Below are 20,047 nucleotides of genomic sequence, written 5' to 3'. Positions count from 1 at the left end.
CATCAAAAAGCAATGCAATGGACAGTATAAACGGGGGGGCGACATCAGACCAAGACCCTGAGAAGGCGCCCTCTAAATAAAGAGGTCCGAAACTGGTTGAACCACGGCGGATCAGAGAGCAAAAGAGGCAGTGGAACAAATGTACATATGTGTGTGTGTGTGTATGTGTACGTGTGTGTATGTGTGTGTACAGGCAACCCATAAGTCTCATTCACCACGAGTTATGACTTGCGCTGTTTTCATAATTATCTGTTGTTGGCATGTGAGGCGTTTCGAGTATTCAGAACAACAGCCCTGAGGTGTTGTGCATTCATTCATACTAAATGGAACCCACAAAGACGATCTGCCGAATAAGGAAACACCACTCTCTTTCTCAAGGGTTATTTTCCTCTCTGGTGTGCCTGGTTATTCTGTGAATTGTAAAGTTCTTCTTAATGTTAAAAAGGAACTTCTTGAAGGAGAAAGAGTATAGGTTTCCTTTACAGACCTGAGCTTCCAGATTAGAACCAAGATAAGTCAAATGTAGCCAAATGTGATTCGGTTTTATTCAACTTTAAATCTGGTCAGGTTTAACAGATGGGCCCTTCGTATGCTTTAATGGGCTACAATTAAAGTGATATACACAAACCCACAAACATTTCTTAAGCAGCGAATTTCACCAGATGTTGAAGATCCTGTTTTGAAGAAGGCAGGCATGAAATAGAACTGTTCACGGAATAATGAACTCTTTCTTTTTTTTTTTAAAGTTTTGACGCGACATTTACCTGTCGCTCAACCCATTGTTAGGCTCCCAAATACGCCAACACCCTGAGCAGGCTGTGCAACACTCGGTCCATTTTCTTTTATCAGTAGTGTACACACACACTCTCATGTTTTACTGATGGTGCGTGATTCATGTTGGTGTGTCTGGTGTAATATGAGTTTCATTTGGTGTCTGGTAACCTACTTGAAGGGGGTAGGTGTGCATGCGTGTGTGTGTGTAGGTAGGTATCAATTCGTGTGTGTGTATGTGTGTGTGTAGGTACCAATTCAACAGCTAATGCCTTGACAATGGCAAGATAAAGCCAGCGCCTTTTTATCTTTAATGACTACGATGTTGAGAAGGGCAGACAGTATTATCAGCAGATAGTGACAACAGTAAAATCAGCCATCATCACCACAGGCATCATCTCCACCACCCACCATCATAAGCATCTTCATCATCACCATCGCTATCATCACCCATACCATCTCCACCAACACGGTTGACGCCAGACGTACCCAACCATCACCACCAACACAGCTATCACCAATAGTAGCAACAGAGCGGAGCATAATAAAGTCTACACCCAACCACCATCACCACCATCAGCCTCCATCATCACTGCCGGCCCTCAACAACCACTCAATCCTCAGCAAAACCTCAATCCCCTGCACGCTCTCACGAACCCACACAAGAACGCTAGAGTTGAGGTAGGTTGCCTGGGAGCGGGGCAAGCCAGTAACAGTAATGTTTTTACCTGCAGGTGGCCAGGAGAGCGGGAGCCGTGCAGAGGTAAATGAGCAGAGGCGGTCCAGGGACAGCTTCTGCTGCGGCCAACACACACCAAGTCGTCTGCTAGCCCCACACTCCCCGCACGGTGAGTCGCCTTCCTGAGTCAGCCACCGTACGTAGAAAGAGAGAGAGAGAGAGAGAGAGAGTGTTTCTTCATTCTATTCTGATGATGACAATCCTTTATGATGGTCATAATGGTCTTAGGCTGGTAGATATCATTAACCCAAAACAGCCAATGCAATAATCGTGACAAGGACCACCACTTGTTAAGATCAGAATACTCGTATCCCTCACTCAGAACTTGACGTGTAATGGACGGACTTGTGTCAGGCTTACAATATGACAGTCTAGAGGAATCTAGGTCATGCGTGCCACACGGTAATGTAGTAAAATCTTAGAATAGTAAATAAGCAGTGCCTTGCTCCCTCGTTCATACGAACAGCGAGTCTTGTGTGAGTGACCGGGGTACACTCAGGTTCATAACGCGTGACAAAAGACAAAGGTATATAGAATCCAGGTGACCAGGAAGGGAATGTTTGTCTCATGGGCGTTTTGCGAAGGGGTAGGGGATGGGGTCAGTGGGATAGAGAGAACCCTGAGATCTATGGGTTGTAAAGGTTAATAATTAAGGTCCCCTCGGCACGGAAGGTTAGATGCTCGATCAATAGCTACGGTTCCCTCTGCCTTAAACTTCAGTCTGTTTCTCCCCTAAATTCACGTGGTCTTCCTCCCTTCCCTTGAACTGCATGTAACAGAGTCTTTTTTTCACTTAAAGAACCTTTCCTTATGTTGATTAAGATTGGTAAAGTTTCTGATCTTTTGTTCTCTTGATTTCTTCCTAAATTCTAAGTAGTCGTCAAAGATGAATGTGTGAATGGTTGAAGTATTCTGTTCTCTAGGTTGAGCAGTGTTCCACGCAGGTCAGAGACAGTTCTGACATGTCAAAGCCGAGTGTATGTGTGATCATGGGGTAATAGTATACACCTGGTAAACAAGATTCTATGGTCGATTCCACATTGTATGGAGAAAAATTTTTTTTTTCTTTTTTGGTGCGAGCTGAATAAACCAGCAACATGACTACAGACCAACCAGCTTTTTCAGGTATGATGTCCATCAGATAAACCTTCTCGACATGATCCAGCTTGGGACCACCTGTGACTTGCTTTCCCTCACTGAGAACACCAGCGACAGTGGTGAAGCAGCGGTGGTCAGTGGAGTGAGTGTGGCGAGCGGTGCTCGAACCTCGTACGTTTCTTCTAAGGACACACCGTCAGTGTTAGCTGCTTGAACTGGAGATCTGATGACTCATTAACAATGTCGAAGATTGATCTTATGAACCAATCATTGTAAAGACTGTGTCACACGTCAAATGTAACATAACTTCTCCCTCTGAACTAGAAAAAAGTTAAGTAAGGACAGCTTAGTCTGTTTTGATATTTTCTTCTCTTCCTCTTCAAGTTTCTGAACAAGAAAAGCTCTTGGATATTGAGCCTCGGGTATCGACACCTGTGTTAAGCTGGCTCACGTTGGATAAGTCTGGGTACATATATAAACTAATCTTCTTTAATGGTATTTCCTTCAGAACATTGTTTAGTATCAGGAAATAATGATCCTGGTTTCAGCCAGTCAACTCCTGCCAGTATCGTCCAACGCTGGCATTACTTGTGAGAAATGCAAACCGCCAGTTTAGTTTCAGTAGTCCTGCCTGAAGCTATCGTGTATCAGCAAAGGGCAGAGAGCCATCTGTCTGGTGCAAGTTTAGCGAAGTCAGTCAATCCTGGACGACCTGACTCATACTGGGCCTCAGACGGCTCAGAACCCACGTCTCGCAGACCCACCACCCTGGTGTATTGACCAGCATGTCAACCTCCACCCCGTAAAAGACCCATCTTGGTGTATTGACCAGCACGTCAACCTCCATCCCGTAAAACACTCGAACTAAACGCGAGTTGGATGATTATTATTAATTTAACGTTCATTCGTTTTCTGTGTTTGTAGTTGGTTGTCTGTCAGTGCCCATTTGAGAGCTACAAGGATTGCCACTTCATCTATGAATTTCTAGTTACACTGGTGTTCATTTTTGACCAACTTATATCAATATTTCTTCCGCGCGTTCGACAGTGTTTCCACTTTATCTGTTGAGTGTACCGAGGAATGTGAAATATATATATATATATATATATATATATATATATATATATATATATATATATACAGGACGATTCGTCAAGGTCTTTCATAAGTGTCAGGTTGAGTTCTAGAGGTTATTTGAAGACTTCGTTACTCTGAGTAAACTTCGATTACACCCTCGTCTTCACATATCGGGCTATGCAAACATATCGGTTGGAAAGGGACGCAAAACAGCCGTAGAGTTAATATCACAATCATCTTATCTCCCAAATTTCAATAAATACGACTAATGTTCATCTTTATTGCCCGTTATGTGCCGTGTCAATATATATGAGAGAGAGAGAGAGAGAGAGAGAGAGAGAGAGAGAGAGAGAGAGAGAGAGAGAGCACTCAGACCTATACCAAACAAACAGAGACAGATAGGATTTAACTCGATAGCCCATGACAGTGTATGAAGGCTTTAATAAAACGTCCATATCAGATTGTTCAACACACACACACACACACACAAAGTGCAAATTTCCTTCGCTATACAGTACAAATATGTAGTTACAGATAGGTATCTACACATTACACACTCACGTAAGTCTTTCTGATTAACCAATGGAGGATGGATATGATCATGAACACAGATGTGAACTAACAAAATCAAGTATATTTGTTATCCATGATCAGCTTTAACGTTTCAATAACCCAACAAAATATGTTTTAATTAAGGTTAAACATTCATGATTTGTTGCATTAAGCTGTAAAGATCATCCTCGTCGTTCTATGACACATGATTTCCGACCGAATGGACCCGGCATAAACGGTCTTCATTTCGTGTCACAAATGTGACTTGAATGAAGTACGAGTGAACGAACTCGCCGAAAGAATGATTTAAAAATACAAAATATTATACCGAGGCCGCAATAGCTGTGACAAGAAAAAAATAGCTTTTAAAGCCGATATAGCGGCCATGTAAGGACAGCAATAACACCAGCTTTGCCACACTTCACGCCCGTAGCCACTCCCTCCCTCCCTCACAAACGCCAGCCACAGTGGCAACGGTGTCTCCACAGGTACATTTATCGGTCTCCCTCGGGGATGATCCATGTCTCAGAGTGGGAGATTGTGACGGGTCTGCTGCTCACACACACACACAGAGGATGAATGCACTCGGCAGTCAGCCACCGGCAGCACCACTTGCCGTGGTGGCTGAAGGAGGGAGGTTGTGGGAGCCACGGGGTGTGTTGAGAGCGTGCTCCACCCGCTTTAACCCACGCCATAAAACCTTCACATAAGCAAGTGTTGCGAACTTGCACGTGGACAAAAGAGGCGATCTGAAGGCCCCGGCGAAGTGGTCATATACCTCTCTCTCTCTCCCTTCTTAAACCTTGAATGCTGCTTTTCAAGGGAGTGGAGGATCCTCCACCTTTGTTGACATTCTGAATATACTTTCTTTCGGTCCTAACCCGCCACAGCTTCGTGATAAAAGGTTTAAATCCTCTGTTGTTCATTACATTTTCTATTTTAATGTATATTAGACGCAATTATGTAATTCCCAGTCGTTTGAAAATTGTATGAACACAAGCGACAAAGTCTCGGTGATTTTATTTTTTGGTTATCTTCATTTCTTGCCTTCGATAAGCAAACAAAAGGAAACCAATGACAGCGTTTCCTAATAGGAAATAGCTCTCACTCGACCAGAAATGGGAAATTACGAGATCACACATAGAAGTCAAAATGCAGGTCGAACTCAGCCATGCAGGACACTTCATGACTACTGTCTCGTTGTTCTTCATCGGTGGATGGTAGGAGAGAGAGAGAGAGAGAGAGAGAGAGAGAGAGAGAGAGAGAGAGAGAGAGAGAGAGAGAGACACCCTGACACTGGAACGCTGGTAAACACTCAAAGGACGCTGGAGGAAGACGGAAAAAAAAAAGAGGTAGATCCGAGAAAGGATCGACAGAGGAGTACCTCAGTTACAACACACCTTCACGAGAACTCTAGACAGAGGTGTACCTAGTAAGGTGTGCTGGGAGCTCTTGGACTGGGTCTTGACGTGTGTGTGTGTGTAAGCGGGTTTCAACAAAAATGAATCTTGGTCACTGTGGATACGTGTGAGAATCTGGAGGTGGTTCATGCTATTGCTCTATGGATCTGTACAAATGGGTCTTTAGGTGGGTAATTGTGAGGGAGAGGTGAGCTGGCCGTCCAGGTGGGGCTAGGGGTGAGGAGGAGGGGCGTCGTCTTGTGGAGGTGGTTCCCGTATGGAGAGGAGAGGGACGGAAGGAGCCCCGTGCCGCGCTGTAACCCACATATATAACGTCTTCTCTATAGATTCCCGATAGTACTGCTGGAGAGTGGCGAAGGAGGAGCCTCCTCTTCACGGTGGGTCGTGTGAGGAGCATTAAAACAACCCTGGGTATAATTAGGTATATTCTGGCCCCCTGGAGGTTAATGGTTGTTGTAGCTCAGGCTGCTGTTGTGCTGGATCGGATCTTTGGTCGTGTGATGGGTTGTGTTCCCCAACGAGTTATGAACGATGGTGCCGAGTGGTTAATAGTGGGGATTGAATGGGTTTTGCTAGTGGTTGCATAATAGCTAGGTGTTCAGAGACAGGTAATGGGTAAGGTGCTGAGAGGAAGGGTGAATCTGTCATTAGCAGTGTTTTGACACTTTTGTAACACAGGGTAGTTATGCTAATATACTTATCTATGCGAGTGTGTGAGGACTGTTTGTGTGCTCCGGGGAGAGAGTCTTTGACGTGTGTTGCCCCGTCTCTTTACTCTTTCCTCCTCGTGTGTGTGTGTTTTAGAACAGACAGCAGTACGAAAATGGTGAGGGGAAGAATATAGCTAAGTGAGCGGGTTCTCATCTTAATAGTCTGCCTTATTACGACGAATGTTAGACAAACCCAAGTGAGGGAACGTACCATTACCACAGGTACCAGGGAGGGGAGTGGTACCACACACACACACACACACACACACACACACACACACACAATGACGTTAGAAATACCAGGTCGCATGGTTGTCAGGATGTCTCATAGAAATTGTAGGACAAGATACATAGATCGGTGGCATCGAACAGGTGTCGACGGAACGGGCTTTCTTGCTTAGGTTGTGTCAGCGTGAAGTTAACTCCTCGTTCGATGTGTGTGCGTCCGTGTGTATCAACCTACATAGGCAAGTTTTTGTATGCAGATACCTTAATGTGGGTCTTGACATTGGCGTGCCTTTGTCGATGGATTTCGGCTGTGTATATATACACTATACCCCGAGAATTGAGCCTCGGACCATCTGTGTGGGAACCAGGTAGCCTATACCCCCTAGACCAGAACGGCTGCCTCGATGATGGTTCCGATGTTCGATGCTCGGGGTGTAGTGGTAAATAGATTACATCAGATGTCATGCGTAGATGTCATTCGCCATTTCCCGCATTAGCAAGGTAGCGTTAAGAACAGAGGACTGGGCCTTTGAGGGAATATCCTCACCTGGCCCCCTTCTCTGTTCCTTCTTTTGGAACATGTCAAAGCAGTACACAGGTCAACGCTCCATTTGCTATCCAGGGGGAAGTGCTTTCGGTTTCCAATTGGAAGTATTTGCAGAAGTGATCCTGAACGTGTGTGTGTGTGTGTGTGTGTGTGTGTGTGTGTGTGTGTGTGTCTCCACTACCCTCGTGATTACGAGACGCTTGGGATATTTGCGAAACAGTTTGGCTCTGGAAGGCGAGACTGATTACCTCCAAAAGCAACATGGTTGTCAATGTCTTTCACGATCACTGTTGGAGGAGGTTTAGGGATACCTCAGCAGCTGACATAAAAGCAGGGCACTGGTCCCATTGAATCACTTCACCTCCTAGCGCTAAGCACGGCACAGGTCCCATTGAATCGCTTCACCTCCTAGCGCTGATATATTTAGTCCACTGTGCATGAGTGTTTAATATCTTTTTTTCTTTCTCTTGATATGTATATATCATTTGTGTGAGAAATACAGGGAGAGAAAGGGATCTTTATGTAGCATCAATGGATCGTGGGAAACCGTATGGTTTTAGAACTGACAGAGAATCATTTTGGATGATGCTGCGAACATCTGGTGTGGGAGGAAATCCACTGGATGTAGTAAGGAGTTTCTAGCGAGAGAATGAAGCGTGTGTGCAAAAAGGAAGGGAGGAGGGTGAGTGGTAACGAGTGAGGGTAGGTCAGCGTCAGCTTGTGTGATGTCGCCAGGGCTGTTTAAGGATGGGATGATGAGGGTCTAAGAAATACAGGGATGGGTTCACCGCATGCTGGGATAGTGGGCTTTGGTTTTAGTCCTTTATGGAAGACACAGAGAGAATGGATAAGAACAGATGAGGCAGTTCTTCGTCTCTGTATGGCGCTACCTCCCTAACTCGGAAAACAGCTAACAAATATGAAACATATATAATCAATCATTTTCTGTTTCATAATTACCCTAGAATTACGTTCCATGCAACAATCCTGGTGTTAACCAAAATATCTTTCTAAGGGTTGCGCTACTTCCAGTAGCAGGGAAATGTAGACTAGTTCCCCTCCTTTTTCTGTCTAGGAAACAACTGGCTCCCTTCCCGCTCTAGTCTAGGAAACATCTGGCTCTCCTCCCGCTCTTGTCTAGGAAACAACTCATTATTTCCTCGCGCGCGAGACCAGGTGTTGTTCTTTTCCAGTATTGTTTCACCCGTACCAAAAGGTATTGTCCAATTTTCATATAGCTGGTGTGCACTTTTTCCTCTTCATTTTTCTTTTTCTGTCTGTCTTCCCCAGCTGCTCTCTCTCTCTCTCTCTCTCCTTATAACCACACGGTCGACCCCACCTCACTTAAAACCTCAGAAATGAATCAAAAACAATGTTTCTGATGGTCCCCTCGTGTTGTCTTATGTGATCAAGTGGGCGGTTTGCGTTTGCAGTATTTCCTCTCGAGGTGGTCAGATCCCTTGGGTCGTGAGTGGCATATGACCAACTAAGCTGTTTGTGTTGGTAAAGCGCATTTCGACGACTTCAGATCCCTTCCCGTGTGTCGGGAGTAGCACACGATCATCCGGGCTGTTTTGCGTATGCAGTGTGCATATCGACGAGGCCAAATCCACCACGTAGTGGAGTGGCATCTGAGCTATCTGGGTTCGCAGTTTGCCTGTTGACGAGGCCACATGTGGCCTACTGAGCTGTTTGTGTAAGGACGAAGGAACCCTCACCTCGTCCTCCGATCTGCTGTAAGACTCGTTCCCTCTGTAGCTGCTGGCCACATTTCGCTGCTTACTCAGTAGCAACCCCACCACAGGTAATTCTGCGTTGCCGGGTTTTCCCTCCTTCCCATTAGCAGGGCATCGTAAAATTCGTAGTCCCATTTTCAGCAAAAATACAAAGAGATAGAGAGAGAGAGAGAGAGAGAGAGAGAGAGAGAGAGAGAGAGAGAGAGAGAGAGAGAGAGAGAGAATTATAAATATAACACTTTTGTTTTTTTAGAATGAACAAGAAAAAGTCTCCCGATTATAGGTAGATACAAAAGAAAAAATAAGTCTAAATTGGCCCTTTCTTTTATCAGCAATAGTCAGCCATTGATGTCGTCAGCATTTACGAAATACGAATGAATGAATAGCTTTTTGCATCTGCTTAAAGGAACATCTGGCCAGGTGTTAATGATGATAAGCATTGCTCTCCTCAAATGAAATTCTGGGAGTTGGTGGAGCCCGCTCCTGCCCCTTCTGTCGCACAGCTTCAACGCAAACTTCAGCCCACCTAAACCCCCCAGGTTTAGCTCCCAGGTATCTGGGAGTTCTAATATTGACACAACGATTTGGGGGATGGAAAAAGAACAGTTGTTGAACATGAACACTGGGGAAGTTCACCGATTCTCTTATCTTTTTTTCTCTTATCTTCCTCTGCTTCCTGTTATCTTTCCACGTCTTCCTTTATCTCCTCCTGAAGTCGGTGCTGATATGGGGGCTCCTCTGATATCGTGAAGGCCATCGTCAGAATCCTGTGTCCCTACTCACTGTATCTCTACTTCTCTCTCTCTCTCTCTCTCTCTCTCTCTCTCTCTCTGCGTTATTTTTGAAGGCAAGAGAAAACGTCGACCCCAAGACAACGTACGCTGAGAACCGATGGTTTTCTGTGTCACGGTCCTTCAGAATGAAACCCGTTTCACCTTGAAGCGAAAATAGAAAAAAAAAAGTCACGAGTGTCGGTGAAACGAGGGATGCAACAAGGAGAGAGAGAGAGAGAGAGAGAGAGAGAGAGAGAGAGAGAGAGAGAGAGAGAGAGAGAGAGAGAGAGAGAAACCCCCGCAAAATCACCGGTAAACCCGAGGAAATGGCATCCACGACCTTTAAATGAGACAGCATTGAGCTTCCGTAATGAAGGTGCGTGGGCCTCCCTTTAAATGAGAAATCATGGGATCCCTTTAAATGAGAAAGTGCGGGTGTCTCTAGAGTGGAGACGACATGTTGTGCCTTTGAGTGAGACTCTGCTTAGGGTCCCTTTAGATCAGAGAACACTAAGGGACCCTTTACATGAGAGAGCCTGGGGTCTCTTCCGATGAGAAAGTGTGTGATCACTTTTCATGACACAGGGGGAGGCTCCTTCTTAATCACACAACGTAGGGTCCTTTCATATGGGACATCTAGGAGGAGGTCCCTCTGTATTGAGACAACTTGGGGTCCTTTTAAATGAGGCAACAAAGGCCTGGCCTTTAAACATAACGAGAGAGGGGTAGCTTTAAAGAAAAAAAGACAGCAGGGGTCCCTTTAAACGAGACAGCGGAAAGGGGAGTGGTTATGGAGAAGCAGGAGGATGAGGGAGTTACTGGTGCCAATAACGAGCCCTCCACAAGACCGCTGAGGATGAGGCCAGAATACCAGGCACAATTTGCAAATACTTTCCCCCGACTATTGAATATCGTATTCCAATATCCGGATCTCATCCACCACGGCAAGAAAGACCGGGCTCGTTTCTGGTAGATTTATGGACTATATATATATATATATATATATATATATATATATATATATATATATATATATATATATATATATATATATATATAATTTCTAAGGGCTCCTACAGCCCAGGGCTGGGGTGCTACTAGTGGCGAAGAAATGTAGTTTCCTTTGGAGTGAGAATTTCTTCGGTAGGGTTGTATACCCAATGATACAGCCATGCCAAAGGTGACACTTCGCCGGCGGTGTAACCTCGAGCAGGCAAGCCTGACTGGTGTAGTAAGGACCTGACGCATCATTACCCTCTATAGACCCCTGCAACAGCCTTACCTCCCAAGGCCCAGGGCCCCAAAGCCTTACTTCTGAAGGGCCAGGACTACAAAAGCCTTACTTCCCAAGAGCCAGGACTACAAAAGCCTTACTTCCCAAGGGCTAAGGACTACAAAGCCTTGACTCCCCAAGGGCCAAGGACCACACAAAACCTTACCCTCTTAACAAACAAAGGCCTCATCTCTTTAAGGCCAACGTCACAAAGCTTTACCTCCAAGAGCTAGTTCTACGTAATGTCACTTACCTGAAACTTTACTTTAAAAAAGATAGTGTTATTTACCTCCTTATTGACACTCCTGCAAACATTAAGGCAACCATCGTGTGAACTGCAGGGCAAAAAACTCCAGTTTCGGGATCTGTGCGACGACAACAGTTTCGTCTACCCAGCGATAGTATAATGGAGGGGGAGTGAGGGCGAGGGGACTGTTACAGAGCAGGGGACGACTTACGAGTAACCAACGAGCCAGAGGACGGCAATGCCTACAAGAAGACGACCTGCTAACCATCCTATCATAAAAAAAGAGGGGACATATAATCATACAAATGTCAGTCGTGATGTACTATACTTGTATGTAGTACTAACGAGAGGAACGACTTTCATAACACCTCAGCTACGGAGACAGGCTACAGGATCTATGCCCTGGTATGACATCACTTACGAGGGGTAGTTGTCCACATGGCAACACTGTGCGGAGCTTTAATGGTAAATTCCCAATGTGGCAACACCTTGCAGCGAAGCTTTATCTATAATGAACATGACCTTCAATTAACATCTTTTTACGCCTTTTGGCCCTTGGGATAATTCAATTATTTTGTTCCAACAGTGATTTCAATGTCATATTGTTAGGGGGTAAAGTTTTTATACTAGTATTCGTTTTATGACGTGTGTAATTACGCGTTTTGTGATTACCTGTCTGTACAGAATGGGTAGGGGAATTCTACACTCGTAGGGCCCCATCTCTTGAACGTCATCTTCCCTCATTGAGTCTTTTAAACGTTTGTATACTATGCCCATTTATTATGTCCTCAATCATTCCATTTCATTTATCCACCGACCTTATTCTGTAAAAATGTACTTCTTAACATCTTTCTCAAATTTTTGACTTAATTTCGTGTTATGTCGTCTGGTTGTTCCATCCTCTTCATGTCTCGATGAAGTGTTTGTTGTCATCATCATCAGTCTGGTTTAAAAACCTGAGGGTTGTGATCAGGTTAACTCGCCTCGCTCTTCTCTCCTTCATGATGGGGATATTCAAGGCCTTAGTAGCCTTTTCTGTTAACTCAGCATCTCTTGATTGTGGTATGATCTTTGTTGCTCTCTTTTGGACCTTCTCTGTTAGCTCTTTGTTCTTCTTGAAGTGCGGTGTGAGTATATTAGTGTGTGTGTGGAGTATATTCATGTGTGTGTGTGTGGAGTATATTCATGTGTGTGTGTATGTGTGTGTTGGCTGGACCACACACACACACACACACACTGGCCTGAGCCTCATCTCTGACTCACTGCCCTCATGTGTCAAGCCTCCCACACACTATGAGACTTGTATCATGCCTCGATGGCCATGAGATATAGAGGGAATTCTTACGAGCCATTCATGTCAAAAATCACATCTCATTCTCTTTCAAGAAGGCTTCGAACTGCACGCTTCTTTCTCCATTGAGAAAATTCCTTTTTCTTCGAGATATATATGATTTTGGAGGCATGGTACTCTCTCTCTCTCCCTCTCTCTCTCTCTCTCTCAATTTATTTTGACCCGAGCCTACATCGATTTCTTCGTCGATGTTTTCTTTTATAGCCTATAGCTCATTTTTACATCAGTTTAATTACATTCACGCTTTTTTCTCCTCCTCGGTTTCATGTTGAACGAGTGTCATTCACCAGTGATCAAGCCCAGAGCGTCGAAAATGTTTCTCCTGCACGTATTTCCCTGCACGAGATTTTATAACGAGATTTCAAGAGTTACTTTTCTGTCTTTTTTTTTTTCAGAAGTCAATCTGACAAAGTTAATTAATGTACGTATTTTATTTGTCCTTCTCTACTATATTTCAGTTACCTGGCAGGCAGGCATCGTCCGTGTGTGTGTGTGTGTGTCTGTGTGTTGCCAAAAAGGTGTTCCTCTCTAGTGTGGTGGCACCAACCCCTGGCACAGGCCCCACCGGTGCCAAGGTGCCTGACTGACTCGCCTTGCGAAGCTTCCTCATACCTAAGTGTCTGCCGCCCGATACAGACACACACACACACACACACACACACACACACAGAATCCTCGATATACCCTTAGTACAGTATGTCCTCTTGATATACCCTTAGTATAATATGTCCTCTTGATATACCCTTAGTATAATATGTCCTCTTGATATACCCTTAGTATAATATGCCCACCTAATATACCCTTACGATCGTATGTCCTTGTGGCTTCGAGGAACATGTTGCTGATGTCATATACGACACATTATTGATAGTTTACGCATTTGTGGGCTTATATTTACGGACTTTCATTTGCATATTTTGTTAATTTGACCGACCTTTTTTTTTTTTTTTCCCCGTAACGAGTTCCAAATTCCGGTACACATCCTGTTGTGGCCTATACGTGCTTGGCTAGAATTATATTCAGTGTCTAAAAAAAAGAAATCTAATCAACACTACATATGTATATGATCAGCTATTTTACTGTGTCAATGCGTATATCTATCTATCTATCTCTATCTATCAATATACTAGCCTGGCAACTTCTTACTCCAAAGGAGTCCAATCGTTTTCCCTGCTCTTGACGCCACCGATTGTACTGCAGCCTTGAAGATGCCACAGCCCCTTGAGGAGGGACCCCTGGGGTTATTTTGACAATGTTATACACCTATACTAAAATATAACGTCACTTTATAATAACGAAAAACGTATGTGTGTGATGTGAGGAATGGTCAGCATCCTATAACAGGTGATGTGAGGAATGGTCATCATATTACAGCATGTGAATCAAAGGAATGGGACGTTATGTTACATCATGTGATGGAATCAAACCTTGTGACATGGATAGAGAACCAACATACTGTACCTTGTGAAATAAACAAAAACTATGATTCAACTCTCTCAAATTGCATCAAAAATCCCCCACGATTAGATAAACAGCATGACCCATGAAAGACACGATCCATGGAATTATCAAAGAAGACTATAAAAAAAGATTTACCTAAAAGAACATGAATATTGTTTGAAGCCAACACAAAAATACGTTTTCTTTTTTTTTATGAGCTTTGGAGGCTATTCTCTCCTGTGAAGTTAGCACCTCATAATGTTCATCTCCAGTCAGGCTTTCCGCGCTATAACGGAGCGAAGGGAGGGGGGTGAATTGATCATGACTAGGGAACCACAGGGGAGGCATTTCTGTGTAATACATCTTAGAGTCAGAACGCGTTTTCTTTAAAAGAAAACGGAGATAAACCGCTCTGTAAGAAAATGCGGAGCAGCGGTTTGTCGACGTAGAGAAAATTTATGCAGATAACGTTTTTTGTATTGCCACGTTTATATAAACGTAAAAGACGAGAACTGTGGTGCAAATGACGTTCATTGATTTACAAAACAGTGTCAAGTTGACCTTTGACCTCCGGCCGCTTAAGGCCAGAGTCGTAGAATATCTCGTTTTCTGTTGGAGACATCACACACACACACACACACACACGAATAAAGTCATGACACATATATACAAGGGCAACACTAGTATAAAAGTCTCCCCTCCTCTTCAGACAAAATATAACCCGAACACTAATGAAATGGAATGGGGAGAGGTATTGAAATTCCTATAAAGGATTCGACCAAAATGCTAAAGGGCCTTGACTCTATAAGGTTCATGGTACTGTGATGAAGTTTCTCCATGGGCAAATAAGTATATGCAGATATGCCTGATAGACCACTTAAAATGGTGTTCAAGATATCACGGGAGGGAAAGAGGACAAATGTCATATCTAAATTTAAGAAGGGAGACTTGAAATTTGCTCTGAACTGCAGTACAGTCTTCATGACAATCGTGTTCTGTAAGATACTGGAAAAGATGATAAAGAAATTGACAGTGGATGAAAATTTCCAAAGGAGGGACTATCTAAGGGAAAGAGAGTACGGATTCAAGGAATGGGATAATACACGTAACAGACGTCTTATACTTCCAAGAAAGAGTGAGCTCCGCTATAGGCAGAGGAGAATGTTGAGAAAATTGTATGCATTTCAAAAACTAAAAAAAAAGAAAACCAGTTTACACTGCCATACACAGTAGGTAAGGTAAGATGGTATCATATGACAGAAATAAAAGGGAAATTTCTTGGTGATGGATAGAATATTTCCGTAATGGAAGGGAACAAAGGACGCAGGTCAAAGGATCATTCTCGAAATGGACCAAGGTCACCTTTTGCGTGCCGCAGGGATTAATACGGGGACCAGTGCTCTTTTTGATGTAGATAAATCAATAACCAGGCTCAGACATATTCCTGAATATGCTTGTGGATAATACCAAGGTCATACAAGAGTGTGAAGGATTGCTTCCTCTTACAAGGGGACCTAGACAAACTCCAAATTTGGTCTGGCAGTACATGGTTGACGAAATCAAAGCGAGTAAATGCAAACTGCTGAGGATTGTAGACGGCGACAGAAGGTTTCGATACAAATATCATTGAGGGCAAGGTAAAAGGTAGGATCCTATGCACCAGAGGGTTTTGGAATGCAACATACGTAGTTCCCTAACCTGTCGCCAGAGCCTCATCATAGGAGAAGAGTAAAGGAGACAAACACGTCTGCTGCCAGATATCAGAATCGCATTCAGACAAATAGATAAGAAAATATTCAGAATTAACTTCTCACATCGAATATTAGGTCAAAACTAGAGTATCACTTCTCAAATTTTGTCACTAAAGTGAATGAAGCACAGAGAACTAGCAGTGAAGGTTAGGTTAGGTAATTACATAGTAAATACACCTCTAAACGACCTTTGATGCATCATTGGAAATTTTACAGCGATGAATAGAATATCTGATACCTTACATATGGTGTTCACTCCTTAGCAAAGACAAGATATTAAGCGAGGCTTCAAGACATATAAGGATTCAAGAAAAAAATCCATCTTTTAAAGGTTAATTTTTTTGTGTGTAGTGTAAAAGCACTTGTACAGTACAGTCATTAAAACTTTACTCCACTCGACCTTGCCCGAAGGGAGCGTATAAGTCGAACTTAATTAAGTACACAACTTTGTTGCTAAATTATTCATGAGGTAATCTGGAACCTCTGAGGACCGCGCTCAGGTTAGGTGGCGCCAAGTCCAAGTGGCAAGTTTGTGGAACCCTCGGGTGAAAGGCATAATGCAAAAGACCTTAGCCATAATACATACTTCAGTCATAGAACATACGACTTAAGCCATGATACATACGACTTCAGCAGTAATACATAAGACCAACCATAACGCATATAACTTCAGGCATAATATATTCGACTTCAGCCATGATACATACAACTTCAACCATAATACATACGTCTTCAGCCTAAGTTTGAGCGTTAAGGATTATACTTATTCTAACAGCTAAACTTAAGCAATATAGGTAATATTCATGTGTGTGGAAAGTGAAAACGGAGTGGTAGATGTTGGTGGCTCCAGCCACGGGCAATAGTCCACACCAAGGCCAGGTCGCGGTTGAAATACAGAGGATAATGAAAGGGAAGAAGAGACAAGGAAAATTATTCACGAATTTTGGAGGTAGTTAAAAAAAAAAATCTGTCAAAATATATGTGTCATGTCATAGCTACTGGGAAAGACGTGAGAAGGTACAGAGTTCCAAAGCTGCGAGGTGTAGGGAACGAAACATGTGTCATAACAGCAGGCCCTCGAGTTGCCAACGGGCACACAGTAACCATTTGACGAAGCAGCTTGCCGAGTATTAAATGGTCGAGTAAGTGTTGGGGGCACACAAGCAGCCAACTCTCAGGAGCAAAGATCAAAACAACACACATAGAAAACGGAAAATGAACTAGTATTATGGCGCTGAGCAAGCGGGTCAAGTTTGATTAACCTGTGAAAGTTTATAAGTCGGACCGCTCCCAACTTAAACCCTGTCGGATACGGAACAGAGTTAGAACCACACCAGATGTGAGAGCAGTGCTCAATAAAAGGACCGATCAATTCTTTCTATAAGCAGAGCAGCTGTTCAGAAGAAAAGAAGTTCAAGCATCTAGACAGGACTACAAATATCTTAGGGACAGACTTGGCTACTTCCTGTAATGTGGGGTTTTCTAAGACAGAGACACTGGATGTTGCAGTAATGCCAAGTAGGTTCACCGAGTAAGAGAGTCGAATCACCGAACCGTCGAAAGAGACAGGGGAAAGTTATGAGGAACCTTCGATAGAGAAATGGGCAGAAAAGCGTGCATGGAGGCATTCAATCTACCCACGATGAAAGATGAAGAAAGTAAAAAGAAAAATCATCCCAAAACCGTGGAAATCTTAAGACATCTGAGAACTCACGACGCAAGAATCATATAACCAAATGAAAAGAGCAAAGTCAACAGGGTTTATTATTCGGAGACAAACAGTAATGTGGGTGGAGTGTTGTGGGTGCGCTCCACCCAGGTGGCCATTTAAGAGACCCGACCTCGAATGGTGTGATGTAGGAGTGGCCTGGTAAACAATAGCCACTCAGTTTGGAATGCTTCTCTGCGTCTCTGAATGAATATATTGTTGGTTTTTTTAGACCAGCGGGACATTTAGAACATGCGGCCACAGAACACACAAAACCCTGGAACATGCGGACCCAGAACACACGAAGTCCCAGAACATGTGGCAACAGAACACAATGAAAAATATGAGTAACAAAGTAGTGTATGTACATTCAGACATTCACACTCAAATATGCGTATATGAATATGCATAATTACTTAAAAGGGCGCGCGCGCGCACACACACACACACACACACACTCTGCTTCTACCCTACATTTATGAGAAATGATTAATACTCTGGGCACTGTATCTTATGAAATAGACCCAATAGCGAAACTACTGTGATTTGCGAGACTTAGCGTTGACTGGTGAAACAGCACTGGCTGTTGAAACACATCTAAAGCAACTGAAATCCAGATTTGACACAAAAACACAACTTTCAATATCGAAACTTAGCAGTGACTAATGAAATTCAGCTCGAGATAGCGAAACATAGCTTTGCTAAGTAAACCACAGTTTTAACTGGTGAAACAGGGTTAACTACTGAAAAACAGTCAACAGTCTTGTTGAGCGAAACGTGAGGATATCTATCACAAGATGCTCATGATAACTGAAACACTGCATGACCGATGAAAAATGTAACGAGTGAAACACTGCTATGAGTAATTAGTCAGGACCGTCATGAGTGAAACGTGATAATAAAGACTATGACAAGGGATACGTACGTAAAGTAGGTGAAACAGGGATGAATCTAGTCAGACACACTCATTAACGAGAAGTGAAACATATAAAAGGTAAGTGAAGCGCAGTCTCAACAAGTAAAACTTACGAGTAAAACCTTAACATTGTTGAGATAATAGATGAAACAAATGAAACATGAAGTGAAACGTGGCAGCAGACACAGCACGGCTTAAGCTGATCTATGCAAGGTGCTCGACTCAGCACGACTTCAGCTTTGCCTGTCAACGCGTTCGTATCGGCGCAACGGATGCTGATCTGAGCAACGTGTTCGACTCAGCACAAGCTGAGCCTAGCAACTCAGCACGACACAAGCTGAGCCTAGCAATGTGGCAGGAGGCTCAGCAGAGGCCCCCACTCTGCGTGGACACAAACGCATAACTTTTTTTTGAGGAACGAAAGAAAGTCCTTTCGTTTTACCGGAAGACCCCGGCTGGCCACGGAGGACATGAACTGGAGAGGATATGAGCGAAGGACCACAAGTGAGGAGGAATCTTTTCGCTGTGGTTTGCGCTGAGGGAGGAGACGATTAGAGGTGTCCGATCTAAGGGAAGACGTGATTTCAGTCCGGATGTGGACGGAGAAGAACCGTAAACTGAAGGCGACGTGACCGTGTGTGAGTCGTCTTTAAGTCTCTGAAGCCGTGAGCTCTCGTGCGTGTGTGACAGGTCTGCCCTGGTAGTCTTTCTGAGCTTAGGAGAATCTAAGTTAGGGAGGGGGGCCAACGAACCTCACTCCTTGAAGCAAGAACGAAAAGTTAGGGACCGAACAACCCTTCAGAAACCTGCTGAACCAGAACAGTCCAGCTACACTGCGAACAGCAGCTCCACAGACCAGATGACCCGAAGAGATAACCCTATTTCTAAGTTAATTCAAATGAAAAAAAAACAAAAAAAAAACATTAAAGGAATATTAGATGGATTTTTTTTTCCTATTTTATCCCCCGTGAAGTCAAACATTCTAAATTAGTAACACAGCACATTAAGAACATTAGAAAAAATATAAACATTATGAATATTATATACACTGATCGTTGAGAAAAAAATATCTAATGAACACAAATATAATCGGAGAGAAGATCAACATGATGAATATTAAGGGGCATGAATATTATAATTATTGATTCTATGCGAGCTGCAGGAAGCACTGTGATATCAAGTTGAAAAGGGACATGAGAACCTTAAAGAGATGGTGACCCCAAACCCCAGTAAGGAGCCCTTCAAAGGACATGGAACTGATGGCCACTTGGAACAGAGCATGGAGGTCTCTGCGGTCATACCCTTTCCAGAGCAAAGAGGTCAGCCATGACTGCATCCAGAATGAATCAGAATCGTAACCTTGTAAAGTGGATGCAGGAATAATTCATTCCTTAACCTTCACAATCCAGGGAGATGACAGTGGCTGAGGGAGTGGGGGACGTTGCGTAGGAGAGACACAGGGCCCTTCTGTTTACTCGGAGGGTGAGTGACTCTTCCTTTTAGCCATCCCAGGATTACGTAACCATCCCAAGACTCCTTAACTTTCCCAGGACTCCTAAACCGTCCTGGGATTCCTAAGCCATACCAGGACTACTAAGCCGTCCAATGAAGGATTCCCCAAACCTCCCAGGGCTCCTTAGCTGTTCGTCTTGGAGTAATGGGAATAACACTACAACAGTGACTTATGAAAGCACACCTCTACTCTCTCA

The 20,047-nt window shown here is 43.7% G+C and overlaps 1 protein-coding gene across 4 annotated transcripts in view; it reads left to right on the top strand.

Annotated features, from left to right (window-relative positions):
• LOC139764167 (acetylcholinesterase-like) overlaps window positions 1–20,047 on the top strand; it is a 207,644-nt gene that overhangs the window by 144,255 nt on the left and 43,342 nt on the right. For 3 of the 4 annotated variants that reach the window (XM_071690713.1, XM_071690714.1, XM_071690712.1), the window contains exon 3: window positions 1,506–1,619. The exons of the other annotated variant lie outside the window; for it this stretch is intronic. The gene's annotated coding sequence lies outside the window, so the exon portion shown is untranslated. The remainder of the gene's footprint in view (window positions 1–1,505; window positions 1,620–20,047) is intronic. 4 annotated transcript variants of the gene reach the window in all.

The sequence above is a fragment of the Panulirus ornatus genome, chromosome 48, assembly GCF_036320965.1.
Source record: "Panulirus ornatus isolate Po-2019 chromosome 48, ASM3632096v1, whole genome shotgun sequence".
Lineage (NCBI taxonomy): Eukaryota > Metazoa > Arthropoda > Malacostraca > Decapoda > Palinuridae > Panulirus > Panulirus ornatus.
Note: the sequence above shows the minus strand (reverse complement) of the source record. Positions and strands in the feature narration are given on the sequence as shown.